Source organism: Heterodontus francisci, chromosome 1 (genome assembly GCF_036365525.1).
Source record: "Heterodontus francisci isolate sHetFra1 chromosome 1, sHetFra1.hap1, whole genome shotgun sequence".
NCBI lineage: Eukaryota > Metazoa > Chordata > Chondrichthyes > Heterodontiformes > Heterodontidae > Heterodontus > Heterodontus francisci.
In genome coordinates, this window is record NC_090371.1 from 152,069,528 (window position 1) to 152,084,383 (window position 14,856).

A 14,856-nucleotide genomic window follows, 5' to 3' on the forward strand; every position below is an offset into this window, starting at 1 on the left:
CTCTTGTACCCCCTTTAAAGTTGTATTCTTTGTTATATAGGGCGGCACAGTGGCGCAGTGGTTAGCACCGCAGCCTCACAGCTCCAGGGACCCGGGTTCGATTCTGGGTACTGCCTGTGCGGAGTTTGCAAGTTCTCCCTGTGTCTGCGTGGGTTTCCTCTGGGTGCTCCGGTTTCCTCCCACATGCCAAAGACTTGCAGGTTGATAGGTTAATTGGCCATTATAAATTGCCCCTAGTATAGGTAGGTGGTAGGGAAATATATAGGGACAGGTGGGGATGTGACAGGAATATGGGATTAGTGTAGGATCAGTATAAATGGGTGGTTAATGGTCGGCATAGACTTGGTGGGCCGAAGGGCCTGTTTCAGTGCTGTATCTCTAAACTAAACTAAACTATATTGTCTCTCCATGTCCTTCCTACCAAAATGAATCACTTCACATTTCTCCGCGTTGAACTTCATCGGCCACTTGTCCACCCATTCTACCAACTTGTCTATGTCCTTTTGAAGTTCTACTCTATCCTCACAGTTCACAACTGTTCCAAGTTTCCCATTTTCTGCAAATTTTGAAATTAGGCCCTGTACACCAAGGTCTAGGTCATTAATATATCAGGAAGAGCAAGAGTCCCAACACTGACTCCTGGAGATCTCCACTACAAACCTTCCTCCAGCCCCAAGAACATCCATTAACTCTGTTTCCTGTCACTCAGCCAATTCCATATCTATGTTGCTACTGTCCCTTTTATTCTATGAACCATAATTTTGCTCACAAGTCTATTGTCTGGCACTGTATCAAAAGCCTTTTGAAAGTCCATGTACACCACCTCAATAGTATTACCCTCATCAACCCTCTCTATTACCTCTTCAAAAAACTCCAACAAATTAGTTAAACATGATTTTCTGTTAACAAATCCATGCTGGTTTTCTTTAATTAACCTGCATTTGTCCATATGACTATTAATTTCGTCCTGGATTATTGTTTCTAGCAGTTTCCTCTCAACCAAAGTTAAGCTGACTGGCCTGTAGTTGCTGGGTTTGTCTTTACATCCTTTTTTGAACAAGTGTTTAACATTTAGGAAGTAAACAATGGAAACCAGCCACACTATCACCCACCTGACCATAACAGTGTCGAGGAGTACTTCACACGGGGTAGTGGAAATCTGGAACTCTCTTCCCTTAAAAAAGGTGTTGAGGCTAGGTCAATTGAAAATTTCAAACCCAATTGATAGGTTTTTGTCAGGCACGGAACCAAGGCAGGTAGATGGAGTGAAGATACAGATCTAATTAAATGACAGAGCAGGTTCAAGGGGTGAATGGCCTTCCCTTGTTCCCATGTTCCTTTTCTCTAAAATGGAACTTTACATCTCTTCAATTGTCAAAGCTTAGAATAAGGAGGTTATTTGCCTCCTTTCTGAAAACAATTACTTTCCTTGCAACAGCTCTTTTTAATTCTCTATAAAGTGCACATTCATCTCCATATTTGGGAGACTTCTACAAACTCGCAAATTGCTGAACAGGATATAGGAAAGAAACTTGCAACTTCTGGCCTTGAAGTTCTCTCTTCATTACAAGGGTTCTGGTCTGTTCGACAGTCAAGTTCTTTTAAACTTTCCCCTTTTGTTCCTTTCAGCTCCAAATATTGCAATCAATTCACTTTTCTCCACACAATTTTGAAATCAAAGACTCATTATGCAATGTTCTATTCGAATGCACTCTTTTCCAAAAGTACAAAACTGTGAAATTCCTTATCTTCCTCACTGTTTCTTTTTTCCTTTCAATATCTAAGCATTTATAACCCAACTCAAATGACTTCACTTCCCGATATACTTTTGTTTCCTCAATTCAATCTTTTTGGGTGGTTGTTCTGCGCTATGGCTTGGAATCCTTTCACTAATATATACAAATTGTTACAAAAACATCCGAACAAAAATGACAAGCAATAGATCCAGCTTTATCCCGGACAATATCCATTTTCCTTCTTTAGCCTCCTTATCTCGAGAGACAATGGGTAAGCGCCTGGAGGTGGTCAGTGGTGTGTGGTGCAGCGCCTGGAGTGGCTATAAAGGCCAATTCTAGAGTGACAGGCTCTTCCACAGGTGCTGCAGAAAAATGTGTTTGTCGGGGCTGTTACACAGTTGGCTCTCCCCTTGCGCTTTTGTCTTTTTTCCTGCCAACTGCTAAGTCTCTTCGACTCGCCACACTTTAGCCCCGCCTTTATGGCTGTCCGCCAGCTCTGGCAAACGCTGGCAACTGACTCCCACGACTTGTGATCAATGTCACAGGATTTCATGTCGCGTTTACAGACGTCTTTAAAGCAGAGACATGAACGGCCGGTGGGTCTGATACCAGTGGCGAGCTCGCTGTACAATGTGTCTTTGGGGATCCTGCCATCTTCCATGTGGCTCACATGGCCAAGCCATCGCAAGCACCGCTGACTCAGTAGTGTGTATAAGCTGGGGATGTTGGCCGCCTCGAGGACTTCTGTGTTGGAGATACGGTCCTGCCACCTGATGCTAAGTATTCTCCGGAGGCAGCGAAGATGGAATGAATTGAGACGTCGCTCTTGGCTGACATACGTTGTCCAGGCCTCGCTGCCATAGAGCAAGATACTGAGGACACAGGCTTGATACACTTGGACTTTTGTGTTCCGTGTCAGTGCGCCATTTTCCCACACTCTCTTGGCCAGTCTGGACATAGCAGAGGAAGCCTTTCCCATGCGCTTGTTGATTTCTGCATCTAGAGACAGGTTACTGGTGATAGTTGAGCCTAGGTAGGTGAACTCTTGAACCACTTCCAGAGCGTGGTCGCCAATATTGATGGATGGAGCATTTCTGACGTCCTGCCCCATGATGTTTGTTTTCTTGAGGCTGATGGTTAGGCCAAATTCATTGCAGGCAGCCGCAAACCTGTCGATGAGACTCTGCAGACACTCGTCAGTGTGAGATGTTAAAGCAGCATCGTCAGCAAAGAGGAGTTCCCTGATGAGGACTTTCCGTACTTTGGACTTCGCTCTTAGAGGGGCAAGGTTGAACAACCTGCCCCCTGATCTTGTGTGGAGGAAAATTCCTTCTTCAGAGGACTTGAACGCATGAGAAAGCAGCAGGGAGAAGAAAATCCCAAAAGGTGTGGGTGCGAGAACACAGCCATTTAGGGATAGGAAATCGATTAACTGTCTCCTGGCACTTTATTCAATATGTGTATAACAGTGATTTCCAGTGGGGAAGGTTGTTGGCCGTGAGTGGGCAGCAAGTCGAGCAGCTCCGAACATCCCACAGATTTACAGCGTAGAGGAAGATGTTAAAGTGTCAAATAGTTACCAAGTACTGTTACCGATATCTGATTGGGAGGAAATACTCTTCAGGTTGTTCAATAAATGTCACTTTGTCCTGTTCATTTCAGCTGATTTGGGGGTTCTGCATTTCTCCATTGGGAATGATGCTGAGACTGACATTTCCGGAGGGATCCGAGCGGAGGAGCCGCATTGAAACCTCCCGCAGAAAGTGGGGAGGACCGAGAAGCTGACTGCTCGCTTGAGCTGTCACAGGACAGGTCAGGTCAGGGTTGGGCTGGGTGCTGTCAGTGTTGTTGAGAAATCCTCCATGAAGTCTGTGTGTTTGTCGACTGCGGGTGGAGTTTGCATATTTATCCGGATTTACACTCGGTAGCCGGAGCCCGTTCAGGACAGGAGTTGAACTCCCTCACCGCGTGTCAGAAACCGATTTGTTATTTGTTATTAGATGTAGATACCCTTCAATAGGGAAAGGCCGCAAGTTTCATTCTCGCGAATGAGCTTATGTGTGAGTGCGTCGGAAGACGGGCTGAGAAATTACGCGACCTCCGAGGTTTCAGTCGGGGCCTGCGAGTTGGAGAGTGGTCACTGCCTGGAGTGGGTCACTGTGGACTGTGTGCCCAGCACTGTAATTGCAGGGACATTGTTAGACTGAACATTGCCTCAAACCCCAGGTAAATGTTCTATTTATTCAGAATATATTAGTAAGTAATCGCTCAACATTTAACTGCCTCCTTCCATTAAATCCAGAGTATTTATTAAAGTTTATCATTAGAAAAGGTGACAGTGAATGAGACTTGGTTTCCCACCCCTGTTACAGCACCTAAACCTCCCTAAACACAACTTGTATTTATATGGCACCTTTGCCACAATAAAATATCCCAAGTTGTTTCCTCCGGGTGCTCCGGTTTCCTCCCACATGCCAAAGACTTGCAGGTTGATAGGTAAATTGGCCATTTAGCAATTGCCCCTAGTATAGGTAGGTGGTAGGGAAATATAAGGACAGGTGGGGGTGTGGTAGGAATATGGAATTAGTGTAGGATTAGTATAAACGGGTGGTTGATGGTTGGCACAGACTCGGTGGGCCGGGGCCTGTTTCAGTGCTGTATCTCTAAACTAAAAAAAAAGGAATGTTGTAAAGCAAAATTAACCACAATCCACATAAGACAACATTGGGGCAGATGACTAAAAGTCAGTATCTTAAAGGAGGAAAGAGAGGTGGAGAGGTTTAGGGTGAGAATTCCAGAGCTTAGGGCCTCGCAGCTGATTCCAAGACCACCAGTGGCGCAGCACTTAAAATCAGGGATGTTTAAGAGGCCATAATTAGAGGAGTGCAGATATCTTTTAATTTTATTCTTTCATGGGATATGAGCGTTGCTGGCAAGGACAGCATTTATTTCCCATCTCTAATTGCTGTTGAGAAGGTGGTGGTGAGCTGCATTCTTGAACCACTGCAGTCCATGTGGTGTAGGTACACCCACAGTGTTGTTAGGGAGGGAATTCCAGGGTTTTGAGTTAGCGACAATGAAGGAATTTCGATCTAGTTCCAAGTCAGGATGGTACGTGGCATGTAGGGGAACTTGCAGGTGGTGGTGTTCCCCGTGCATCTGCTGCCCTGGACATTCTAGGTGGTAGAGGTCGCAGGTTTGGAAGGTGCTGTTGAAAGAGGCTTGGCAAGTTGCTGCAGTGCACCTTGTATATGGCACACAATGTTGCCCTGTGGTGGAGGGAGTGAATGTTGAAGGTGGTAAATGGAGTGCCGATCAAGTGGGCTGTTTTGTCCTGGATGATGTTGACCACCTTGAGTCTTGTTGGAGCTGCAGTCATCCAGGCAAGTAGAGAGTATTTCATCACAGTCCTGACTTGTGCCTTGTAGATGGTGGACAGGGTTTTGGGAGTCAAGAGGTGGGTTACTTGCTGCAGAATTCTCAGCCTCTGACCTGCTGTTGTAGCCACAGTATTTGTATGGCTCTTCCAGTTCAGTTTCTGGTCAATGGTAACCCCCAGGATGTTGATAGTGGGGAATTCAGTGATGGTAATGTCATTGAATGTCAAGGTGATATGTTTAGATTCTCTCTTGTTGGAGTTGGTCATTTCCTGGCACTTGTGTGGCGCGAATGTTACTTGCCACTTATCAGCCCAAGCCTGAATGATGTCCAGGTCTTACTGCGTGTGGACACGGACTGCTTCAGTATCTGAGGAGTTGCGAGTGGTACTGAACACTGTAATCATCAGCGATCATCTCTACTTCTGACCTTATGCTGGAGAGAAGGTCAGTGATGAAGCAGCTGATGATGGTTGGGCCTATCACACTACCCTGAGGAATTCCTGCAGCGATGTCCCGGGGCTGAGATGATTGACCTTCAACAACCACAACCATCTTCCTTTGTGGAGGTATAATTGCAACCAGTAGAATGTTTTCCACCTGATTCCCATTGACTTCAGATTTGCTAGGACTCCTTGATGCCACACTTGGTCAAATGCTGCCTTGATGTTAATGGCAGTCACTCTCACCTCGGCTCTTGAATTTAGCTTTTTCGTCCACGTTTGAACCATGGCTGTAATGAGGTCAGGAGTTGAGTGGCCCTGGCGTGACCCAAACTGAGCATCGGTGAGCAGGTTATTGCTCTCTAAGTGCAGCTTGGTAGCACTGTTGACGACACCTTCCATCACTTTGCTGATGATCGAGAGTAGACTGATGGGGCTGTTCTGATGAAAGGTCACAGACCTGAAACATTAACTCTGCTTCTCTCTCCACAGATGCTGCCTGACCTGCTGAATACTTCCAACACTTTCTGTTTTTATTTCAGATATCCAGCATCTGCAGTATTTTGCTTTTATTATATTGATGGTGTGCTAATTGGTCGGATTGGATTATTCCTGCTTTTTGTGGACTGGACATAGATGCTAGTGTTGTGTCACAGAATCGTTACAGTGCAGAAGGATCCCATTTGGCCCATCATGTCGGCATTGACCCTCCGAAAGAGCAATTCCCTCAGTTCCATTCCCCTGCCTCCTCCCCATAACCCTGCGCATTCTTCCTTTTCATATAACTGTCTAATTCCCTATTGAATGATTCAATTGAACCTGCCTCCACCAGTTTCTCAGGCAGCACATTCCAGACCTTAACCACACGCTGCGTGAAAAAGTTTTTTGTCATGTCACTTCTGCTTCTCTTACCAATTACTTTAAATCTGTGCCCTCTTGTTCTCGATCCTTTCACAAGTGGGTACAGTTTCTCTCTATCTACTCTGTCCAGACCCCTCATGATTTTGAATAACTCTATCAAATCACCTCTCCGCCTTCTCTTCTCCAAGGAAAACAGTCCTAACTTCTCCAATCTATCTTCATAACTGAAATTCCTCATCCCTGGAACCATTCTAGTGAATCGTTTCTATACTCTGTCCAATGCCCTCATGTCTTTCCTAAAGTGCGGTGCCCAGAACTGGGCGCAATACTCCAGTTGAGGCCTAACTTGTACAAGTTCAACATAACTTCCTTGCTCTTGTACTCTATGCCCATATTAATAAAGCCCAGGATACGGTATGCTTTATTAACTGCTCTCTCAATCTGTCCTGCCACTTTCAATGACTTATGCACATATACACCTAGATCCTTCTGCTCCTGCACCCCCTTTAGAATTGTACCCTTTATTTTGTATTGTCTCTCCATGTTCTTCCTACCAAAATGAATCACTTCACATTTCTTTGCATTGAACTTCATCTGCCACCTGGCTGTCCTTTCCACCAACTTGTCTATGTCCTTTTGAAGTTCTACACTATCCTCCTCACAGTTCACAATTGTTCCAAGTTTCGTATTATCTGCAAACTTTGAAATTGTTCCCTGTACGCCAATATCTAGGTCATTAATATATATCAGGAAAAGCAAGGGTCCCAACACTGATCCCTGGGGAACTCCACTACATACTCAGCCCGAAAAGCATCCATTAACCACTACTGTTTGTTTCTGTGCCACCCAACCAATTTCATATCCATGTTGCTACCGTCCATTTTATTCCATGAGTACAAGTTTGCTCACAAGTCTGTTCTGTGGCATTGTATCAAACACCTTTTGAAAGTCCATGTACATCATATCAACAGCATTGCCCTCATCAACCTCTCTGTTTCCTCCTCAAAAAACTCCAGCAAGTTAGTTAAACATGATTTTCCCTTAAGAAATCCATGCTGGCTTTCCTTAATTAACTCACATTTGTCCGTGTGACTATTGATTTTGTCCCGAATTATTTTGTCTAGAAGTTTTCCCACCACCGAGGTTAAGCTGACTGGCCTGTAGTTGCTGGGCTTACCTTTACACCCTTTTTTGAACAAGGGTGTAATGTTTGCAGGTCCCCAATCCTCTGGCACCACCCCAGAGTCTAAGGAAGACTGTAAATTCGTGCCTCTGTGATTTCCATCCTCACTTCCCTCCGTATCCTTGGATGTATTTCATCTGGTGCTGGTGTTTTATCCACTTTAACGCAGATAGCCTATCTAATACTTTATCGTTATCAATTATAAAGCCCTATAGTGTCTGACCTACCTCCTCCTCCAACATTGCCTGGGTTGCATATTCTTCTTTGGTAAAGACAGATGCAAAGTATTCATTTAATACCTCAGTTATGCCCTCCGACTCCATGTGTAAATCCCCTTTCTGGTCCCTAATCAGCTCCACTCCTCCTTTTACCACTCTTTTACTATTTATATGCCGATAGAAAACTTTGGGATTTCCCTTGATGCTCACTGCCAGCCTCTTTTCATGCTCTCTCTTTGCTTCCCTTATTTGCTTTTTCACTTCCCCTCTTTTTTTTTCTTTGGCCTCCTTATCTCGAGAGACAATGGGTAAGCGCCTGGAGGTGGTCAGTAGTGTGTGGAGCAGCGCCTGGAGTGGCTATAAAGGCCAATTCTAGAGTGACCGGCTCTTCCACAGGTGCTGCAGAAAAATGTGTTTGTTGGGGCTGTTACACAGTTGGCTCTCCCCTTGCGCTTCTGTCTTTTTTCCTGCCAACTGCTAAGTCTCTTCGACTCGCCACACTTTAGCCCCACCTTTATGGCTGCCTGCCAGTTCTGGCGATCACTGGCAACTGACTCCCACGACTTGTGATCAATGTCACAGGACTTCATGTCGCGTTGTCAAACGTCTTTAAAGCGGAGCCATGGGCTGATACCAGTGGCGAGCTCGCAGTACAATGTGTCTTTGGGGATCCTGCCATCTTCCATGCAGCTCACATGGCCAAGCCATCTCAAGCGCCGCTGACTCAGTAGTGTGTATAAGCTGGGGATGTTGGCCGCCTCGAGGACTTCTGTGTTCCCCTCTGGACCTTCTATATTCAGCCTGGTTCTCAATAGTATTTTCTACCTGGCATCTGTCATAACCACGCTTTTTCTTCTTTATCTTAATCTCTACTTTTTTTGTCATCCAGGGAGCACTGGATTTGTTTGCCCTACTTTTCCCTTTCAAGGGAACATACCTTGACTGTGCCCGAAGTATCTCTTCTTTGACAGTAGCCCATTGTTCATCTACCGGGTTTCCTGCCAGCTTTTGACTCCAATTTATTCGCCCAGCTCCATTCTTATCCCATTGAAGTTGACTTTCCCCAGTTAATTATTCTTACCCTGGATTGCTCTTTGTCCTTTTTCATAGTCAGCCTAAACCTTATGATACAATGATCACTGTCCCCTAAATGCTCTTCTACTGATACTTGATCCACTTGGCCCACCTCATTTCCAAGAACCAGGTCTAGCAGTGCCTCCTTTCTCGCTGGACTAGCAAAAAACTGTTGTAGAAAATTTTCCTGAACACACTCTAGGAACTCTTGCCCTTCACTGCCGTTTCTTTCTTTGGCCTACTTGTCTCGAGAGACAGTGGGTAAGCGCCTGGAGGTGGTCAGTGGTTTGTGCAGCAGCGCCTGGAGTGGCTATAAAGGCCAATTCTAAAGTGACCGACTCTTCCACAGGTGCTGCAGATAAAATTGGTTGTCGGGACTGTTGCACAGTTGGCTCTCACCTTGCGCCTCTGTCTTTTTTCCTGCCAACTGCTAAGTCTCTTCGACTCGCTACGCTTTAGCCCCGCCTTTATGGTTGCCCGCCAGCTCTGGCGATCGCTGGCAACTAACTCCCACGACTTGTGATCAATGTCACAGGACTTCATGTCGCGTTTGCAGACGTCTTTAAAGCGGAGCCATGGACGGCCGGTGGGTCTGGTACCAGTGACGAGCTCGCAGTACAATGTGTCCTTGGGGATCCTGCCATCTTCCACGCGGCTCACATGGCCAAGCCATCTCAGGCACCGCTGGCTTAGTAGGGTGTATATGCTGGGGATGTTGGCCGCCTCGAGGACTTCTGTGTTGGTAGTACGGTCCTGCCACCTGTGCCAAGGATTCTCCGGAGGCAGCGAAGATGGAATGAATTGAGACATCGCTCTTGGCTGACATACATTGTCCAGGCCTCGCTGCCGTAGAGCAAGATACTGAGGACACAGGCTTGATACACTTGGACTTTTGTGTTCTGTGTCAGTGCGCCATTTTCCCACACTCTCTTGGCCAGTCTGGACATAGCAGAGGAAGCCTTTCCCATGTGCTTGTTTAATTCTGCATCGAGAGACAGGTTACTGGTGATAGTTGAGCCTAGGTAGGTGAACTCTTGTATCACTTCGAGAGTGTGGTCGCCGATATTAATAGATGGGGCATTTCTGACGTCCTGCCCCATGATGTTTGTTTTCTTGAGGCTGATGGTTAGGCCAAATTCATTGCAGGCAGCCGCAAACCTGTCGATGAGACTCTGCAGACGCTCTTCAGTGTGAGATGTTAATGCAGCATCGTCAGCAAAGAGGAGTTCCCTGATGAGGACTTTCCGTACTTTGGTCTTCGCTTTTAGACAGGTAAGGTTGAACAACCTGCCACCTGATCTTGTGTGGAGGAAAATTCCTTCTTCTGAGGACTTGAACGCATGTGAGAGCAGCAAGGAGAAGAAGATCCCAAACAGTGTAGGTGCAAGAACACAGCCCTGTTTCACGCCGCTCAGGATTGGAAAGGGGTCTGATGAGGCGCTGCTATGCTGAATTGTGCCTTTCATATTGTCATGGAATGAGGTGATGATACTTGGTAGCTTTGGTGGACATCCAATCTTTTCTAGTAGTCTGAAGAGACCACTTTTGCTGACGAGGTCAAAGACTTTGGTGAGATCAGTGAAGGCAACATAGAGGGGCATCTGTTGTTCACGGCATTTCTCCTGTAGCTGGTGAAGGGAGAACGGTATGTCAATGGTGGATCTCTCTGCTCGAAAGCCACACTGTGCCTCAGGATAGACCCGCTCAGCCAGCTTCTGGAGCCTGTTTAAAGCGACTCGAGCGAAGACTTTCCCCACTATGCTGAGCAGGGAGATTCCACGGTAGTTGTTGCAGTCACCGCGGTCACCCTTGTTCTTATAGAGGGTGATAATATTGGCATCGCACATGTCCTATGGTGAACTGCTCCCACATCCCAGCACAGGCAAAGCAGTTTGTGCAGAGCTGAAAGTATAGCAGGCTTGGCACTCTTGATGATTTCAGGGGTAATGCTGTCCCTCCCAGGGGTTTTTCTGCTGGCTAGAGAATCAATGGCTTCACTGAGTTCCGATTTTGTTGGCTGTACGTCCAGCTCATTCATGACTGGCAGAGACAGGGTTGCATTGAGGGCGGTCTCCGTGACAACATTTTCTCTGGAGTACAGTTCTAGGTAGTGCTCCACTCAGCGGTCCATTTGCTTGCGTTGGTCAGTGATTGTGTCCCCTGATTTAGATTTGAGGGGGGCAATCTTCTTGACAGTTGGCCCAAAAGCTCTCTTAATGCCATCATACATCCCTCTGATATTTCCTGTGTCAGAGGCCAGCTGAATATGACTGCATAGGCGTTGTCAGTAGTCATTTGCGCAGTGCCTGGCTGTTCTTTGTGCAGCGCTTCTGGCTGCTTTAAGTGCTACGGATGTTAACTTGCTGGGGGCTTGTAGTTCAGCAGTGCAATGCGCTTAGCGGCTATGACAGGTTCCAGCTCTTCAAAGTGAGATTGAAACCAGTCTGCATTCCGCTTCACACAATTTCCATCGGTGGTCATTGCTGAGTCATAGATGGCGTCTCTAATGTGGGCCCACTTGGTCTCTGCATCCCCTGTGGGAGTGTTTTGGAGGGCTTTTTCAAGTGAATTTAGAAACTTGCGTGACACCTGTGGATGAGAAATTCTGCTAGCATTGATTTGCGGGCGGCCCTTCTGCTTGGAGTGATGCAACTTCTTTGGTTTGAGGCTAACCTTGCTGCACACCAGGGAGTGGTCGGTGTCGCAGTCCGAACTGTGGAAGCTGCATGTGATTTGAACATTGTTTAAAGAGGCTCGCCTTGTGACGATGAGGTCCAGCTGGTGCCAACGACGTGATCTTGGGTGCCTCCAAGAAACCTGGTGACAGGGTTTAGTGTGAAAGAATGAGTTGGTAATGCAGAGGTTATGATAGGTACACAACTCAAGCAGACTCTGTCCGTTCTCATTTATCTGTCCAATGCCATAGCGTCCAAGGCAGGAGGGCCATGAGTCATGGTCGTCCCAACCCTGGCGTTAAAGTCCCCAGCAGGAACAGGTGTTTGGTGTTGGGGATGCTACTCATGATATTATGGAGTTCCTCATAGAACTGGTCTTTAGCTTCAGGTGGGGAGCAGAGCGTTGGAGCATAGATGCTGAGTAGGTGTACTAGACCAGAGGCAGTGAACAGTCGGATGGACAGTATGCGTTCCGAGCCATTTGAGGGTGGCCCTATCATGCTGAGCAAAGAGTTTCTGATGACGCTACTATTATCCCAGCCTATGTTTGGATAATTCAAGTCCCCCATTATAACTACCCTATAATTTTTGCACATCTCTATAATTTTCGTGCAAATTTGTTCCTCCATGTCCTTCCCATGAGCTGGTGGCCTATAGACAATACCGAGCAATGTAACTGCAACTTTTTAGTTTCTAAGCTCTAGCCAATTTGATTCTGTCCTCGACCCCTCTGGAACATCCTTTTTCTCCAGCTTTGCAAAGCTTTCCTTAATCAATACTGCGACCCCTCCCCCCTTTTTCCCTTTCCTATCTTTCCTGAACATCTTGTATCCAGGAATATTTAACACCCAGTCCTGCCCTTCTTTGCGCCAGGCCTCTCTCATAGCCACAACATCATATTTCCACATGGCAATCTGCGCCTGTACCTCACTAATCTTATTAACAACACTCCGTGTATTCACATACATACACGTTAACCCTGATTCAAACATTTTTTTACGTTCTCCCTTACTTTGATCCCACCTAATAACTTATTATTCCCTACTCTCATGCTATCTATCTCCCACCAGTATTCTGTGCACCTCGGTATTCCTCTCTGATACTTGCTCCTGGTTTCCACACCCCTGACAGGTTACCAGTTTTGCTTCCCTTCAATCTGAGCTCCCTCTCAGGTTCCCACCGCCCTGACAATTTAGTTTAAACCCTCCCCAACAGCATTAGCAAATCTCCCTCCGAGGATATTCCTCCCAGTCCTGCTAAGATGCAACCCGTCCATCTTGTACAGGTCCCACCTGCCTCAGAGCTGGTCCCAATGCCTCATAAATCTGATGCCCTCCTTCCTGCACCAGCTCTCCAGCCACGTGTTCAATCGCTCAATTCTCGTATTCCTATCTATACTTGCATGTGGGACTGGGGGTAATCCTGAGATTACTGCTTTTGAGGTCCTGCTTTTTAATCTTCCTAGCTCCCTAAAATCATCTTTCACGACCTCATCCCCCTTCTTACCTATGTCATTGGTACCAATGTGGACCATGACCTCTGGCTGTTCACCCTTCCCCAGAAGAATGTTCTGCAGTCGCTCCGTGACATCCTTGACCCCGGCACCAGGGAGGCAACACATCATCCTGGAGTCATGTTTACTGCTGCAGGAACGCCCGTCTGTTCCCCTCACTAACAAATCCCTTATCGCTACTGCTCTTCCACTCGTCTTCCTCCCCTACTTTGCAGCTGAGCCACCTGTGGTGCCACAAACTTGGCTCTGACTGCACTCCTCTGAGGAACCCTCACCCTCACCAGTATCTAAAATGGAAAACCGATTAGTGAGTGAGATAATGTCAGGGCTCTGATGCACTACCTCCCTGGTTCTCTTAGACTGCCTGGCGGTCACCCATTCCCTCTCTGCCTGCATGCTCCTAACATGTGGTGTGACCCCCTCCCTAAACGTGCTATCCACATAGTCCTCTGCCTCGCGGATGCACAACAATGTCTCCAGCGGCTGCTCGAGTTCCGAAACCCGGAGCTCAAGCTTCTGCAGCCGGTGACACTTCCTGAAGATGTGTTTGTCCAGGACACATGGTGCATCCATGATTTCCCACATGCCGCAGGCTGTACATTCCACTCGACCGAGTTGCTCTGCCATACCTTAACTTTACAGACTATTTATTATAAATAGAATAGTTTACCAGGTACTCACCAAACAGCTCCTTCCACTGTACCGAAGCAGGAACCAAATACTGGAGGGAGAAAAAAGTAGAAAAATGGAGGACCTCCTCACCACTCACCAAACCCGAATCTCCACACACAGCTTTCAGTCTGCACTCAGTATTTGAAGAGCTTGGCTCAGGGTGCAGCTAGTTTTGCAGCACAAGTCTTCAGTACTACAGCCGTGATCTTGTCAGGGCTCGTAGCTGTTGCTGTTTCCACTGCCCTCAGCTGTTCCTTGATATTACGTGGGGTGAATCGTTTTGGCTAAAGACTGGCATCTGTAATGCTGGAGACCTCAGGAGCAGGCCAAGATGGATCATCTACATGGCACTTCTGGCTGAAGATGGTTGCAAATGCTTCAGCCTTGTCTTTGGATTGATGTGCTGGCTCTCCCATCATTGAGGATGGGGATGTTTGTGGAGCCTCCTCCTCCTGTTAGTTGTTTAATTGTCCACCACCATTCACAATTGGATGTGACAGGACTGTCGAACTTTGATCTGATCTGTTGGTTGTGGTATCACTTAGCTGTGTCTATTGCATGCTGTTCTGCATGTATGTACTCCCGTGTTGCAGCTTCCCCAGGCTGGCACTTTATTTTTAGGTATGCCTGGTGATGCTCCTGGCATGCTATCCTGGACTCCTCATTGAGCCTGGCTTGATGGTAATGGTAGAGTGAGGTATATGAGGGCCATGACGTTACAGATTGTGGTTGAGTACAATTCTGCTGCTGCTGATGGCCCACAGTCCCTTATGGATGCCCAGTTTTGATCTGCTAGATCTGTTTTGAATCTATCCCATTTAGCACGGTGGTAGTGCCACACAACATGATGGACGGTATCCTCAGTGTATAGATGGGGCTTTGTCGCCACAAGGACGGTGTGGTGGTTACTCCTACTAATAGTGACATGGACAGTTGCATCTGTGACAGGTAGATTGGTGCTGGTGGGGTCAAGCAGGTTTTACCCTCTTGGTATTCCCTCATCACCTGCCGCAGGCCCAGTCTGGCAGATATGTCCTTCAGGACTTGGCCAGCTCAGTCAGTGGTGGTGCTACTGAGCCACTCTTGGTGATGGACTTTGAAATC

The 14,856-nt window shown here is 46.9% G+C and overlaps 1 protein-coding gene across 2 annotated transcripts in view; it reads left to right on the forward strand.

Annotated features, from left to right (window-relative positions):
- Nucleotides 1–3,446: 3,446 nt before the first annotated feature.
- sepsecs (Sep (O-phosphoserine) tRNA:Sec (selenocysteine) tRNA synthase) overlaps nt 3,447–14,856 on the forward strand; it is a 132,563-nt gene continuing 121,153 nt past the window's right edge. The window contains exon 1 of one of the 2 annotated variants that reach the window (XM_068037315.1): nt 3,447–3,548. The gene's annotated coding sequence lies outside the window, so the exon portion shown is untranslated. The other variant, XM_068037309.1, reaches the window with a different exon arrangement.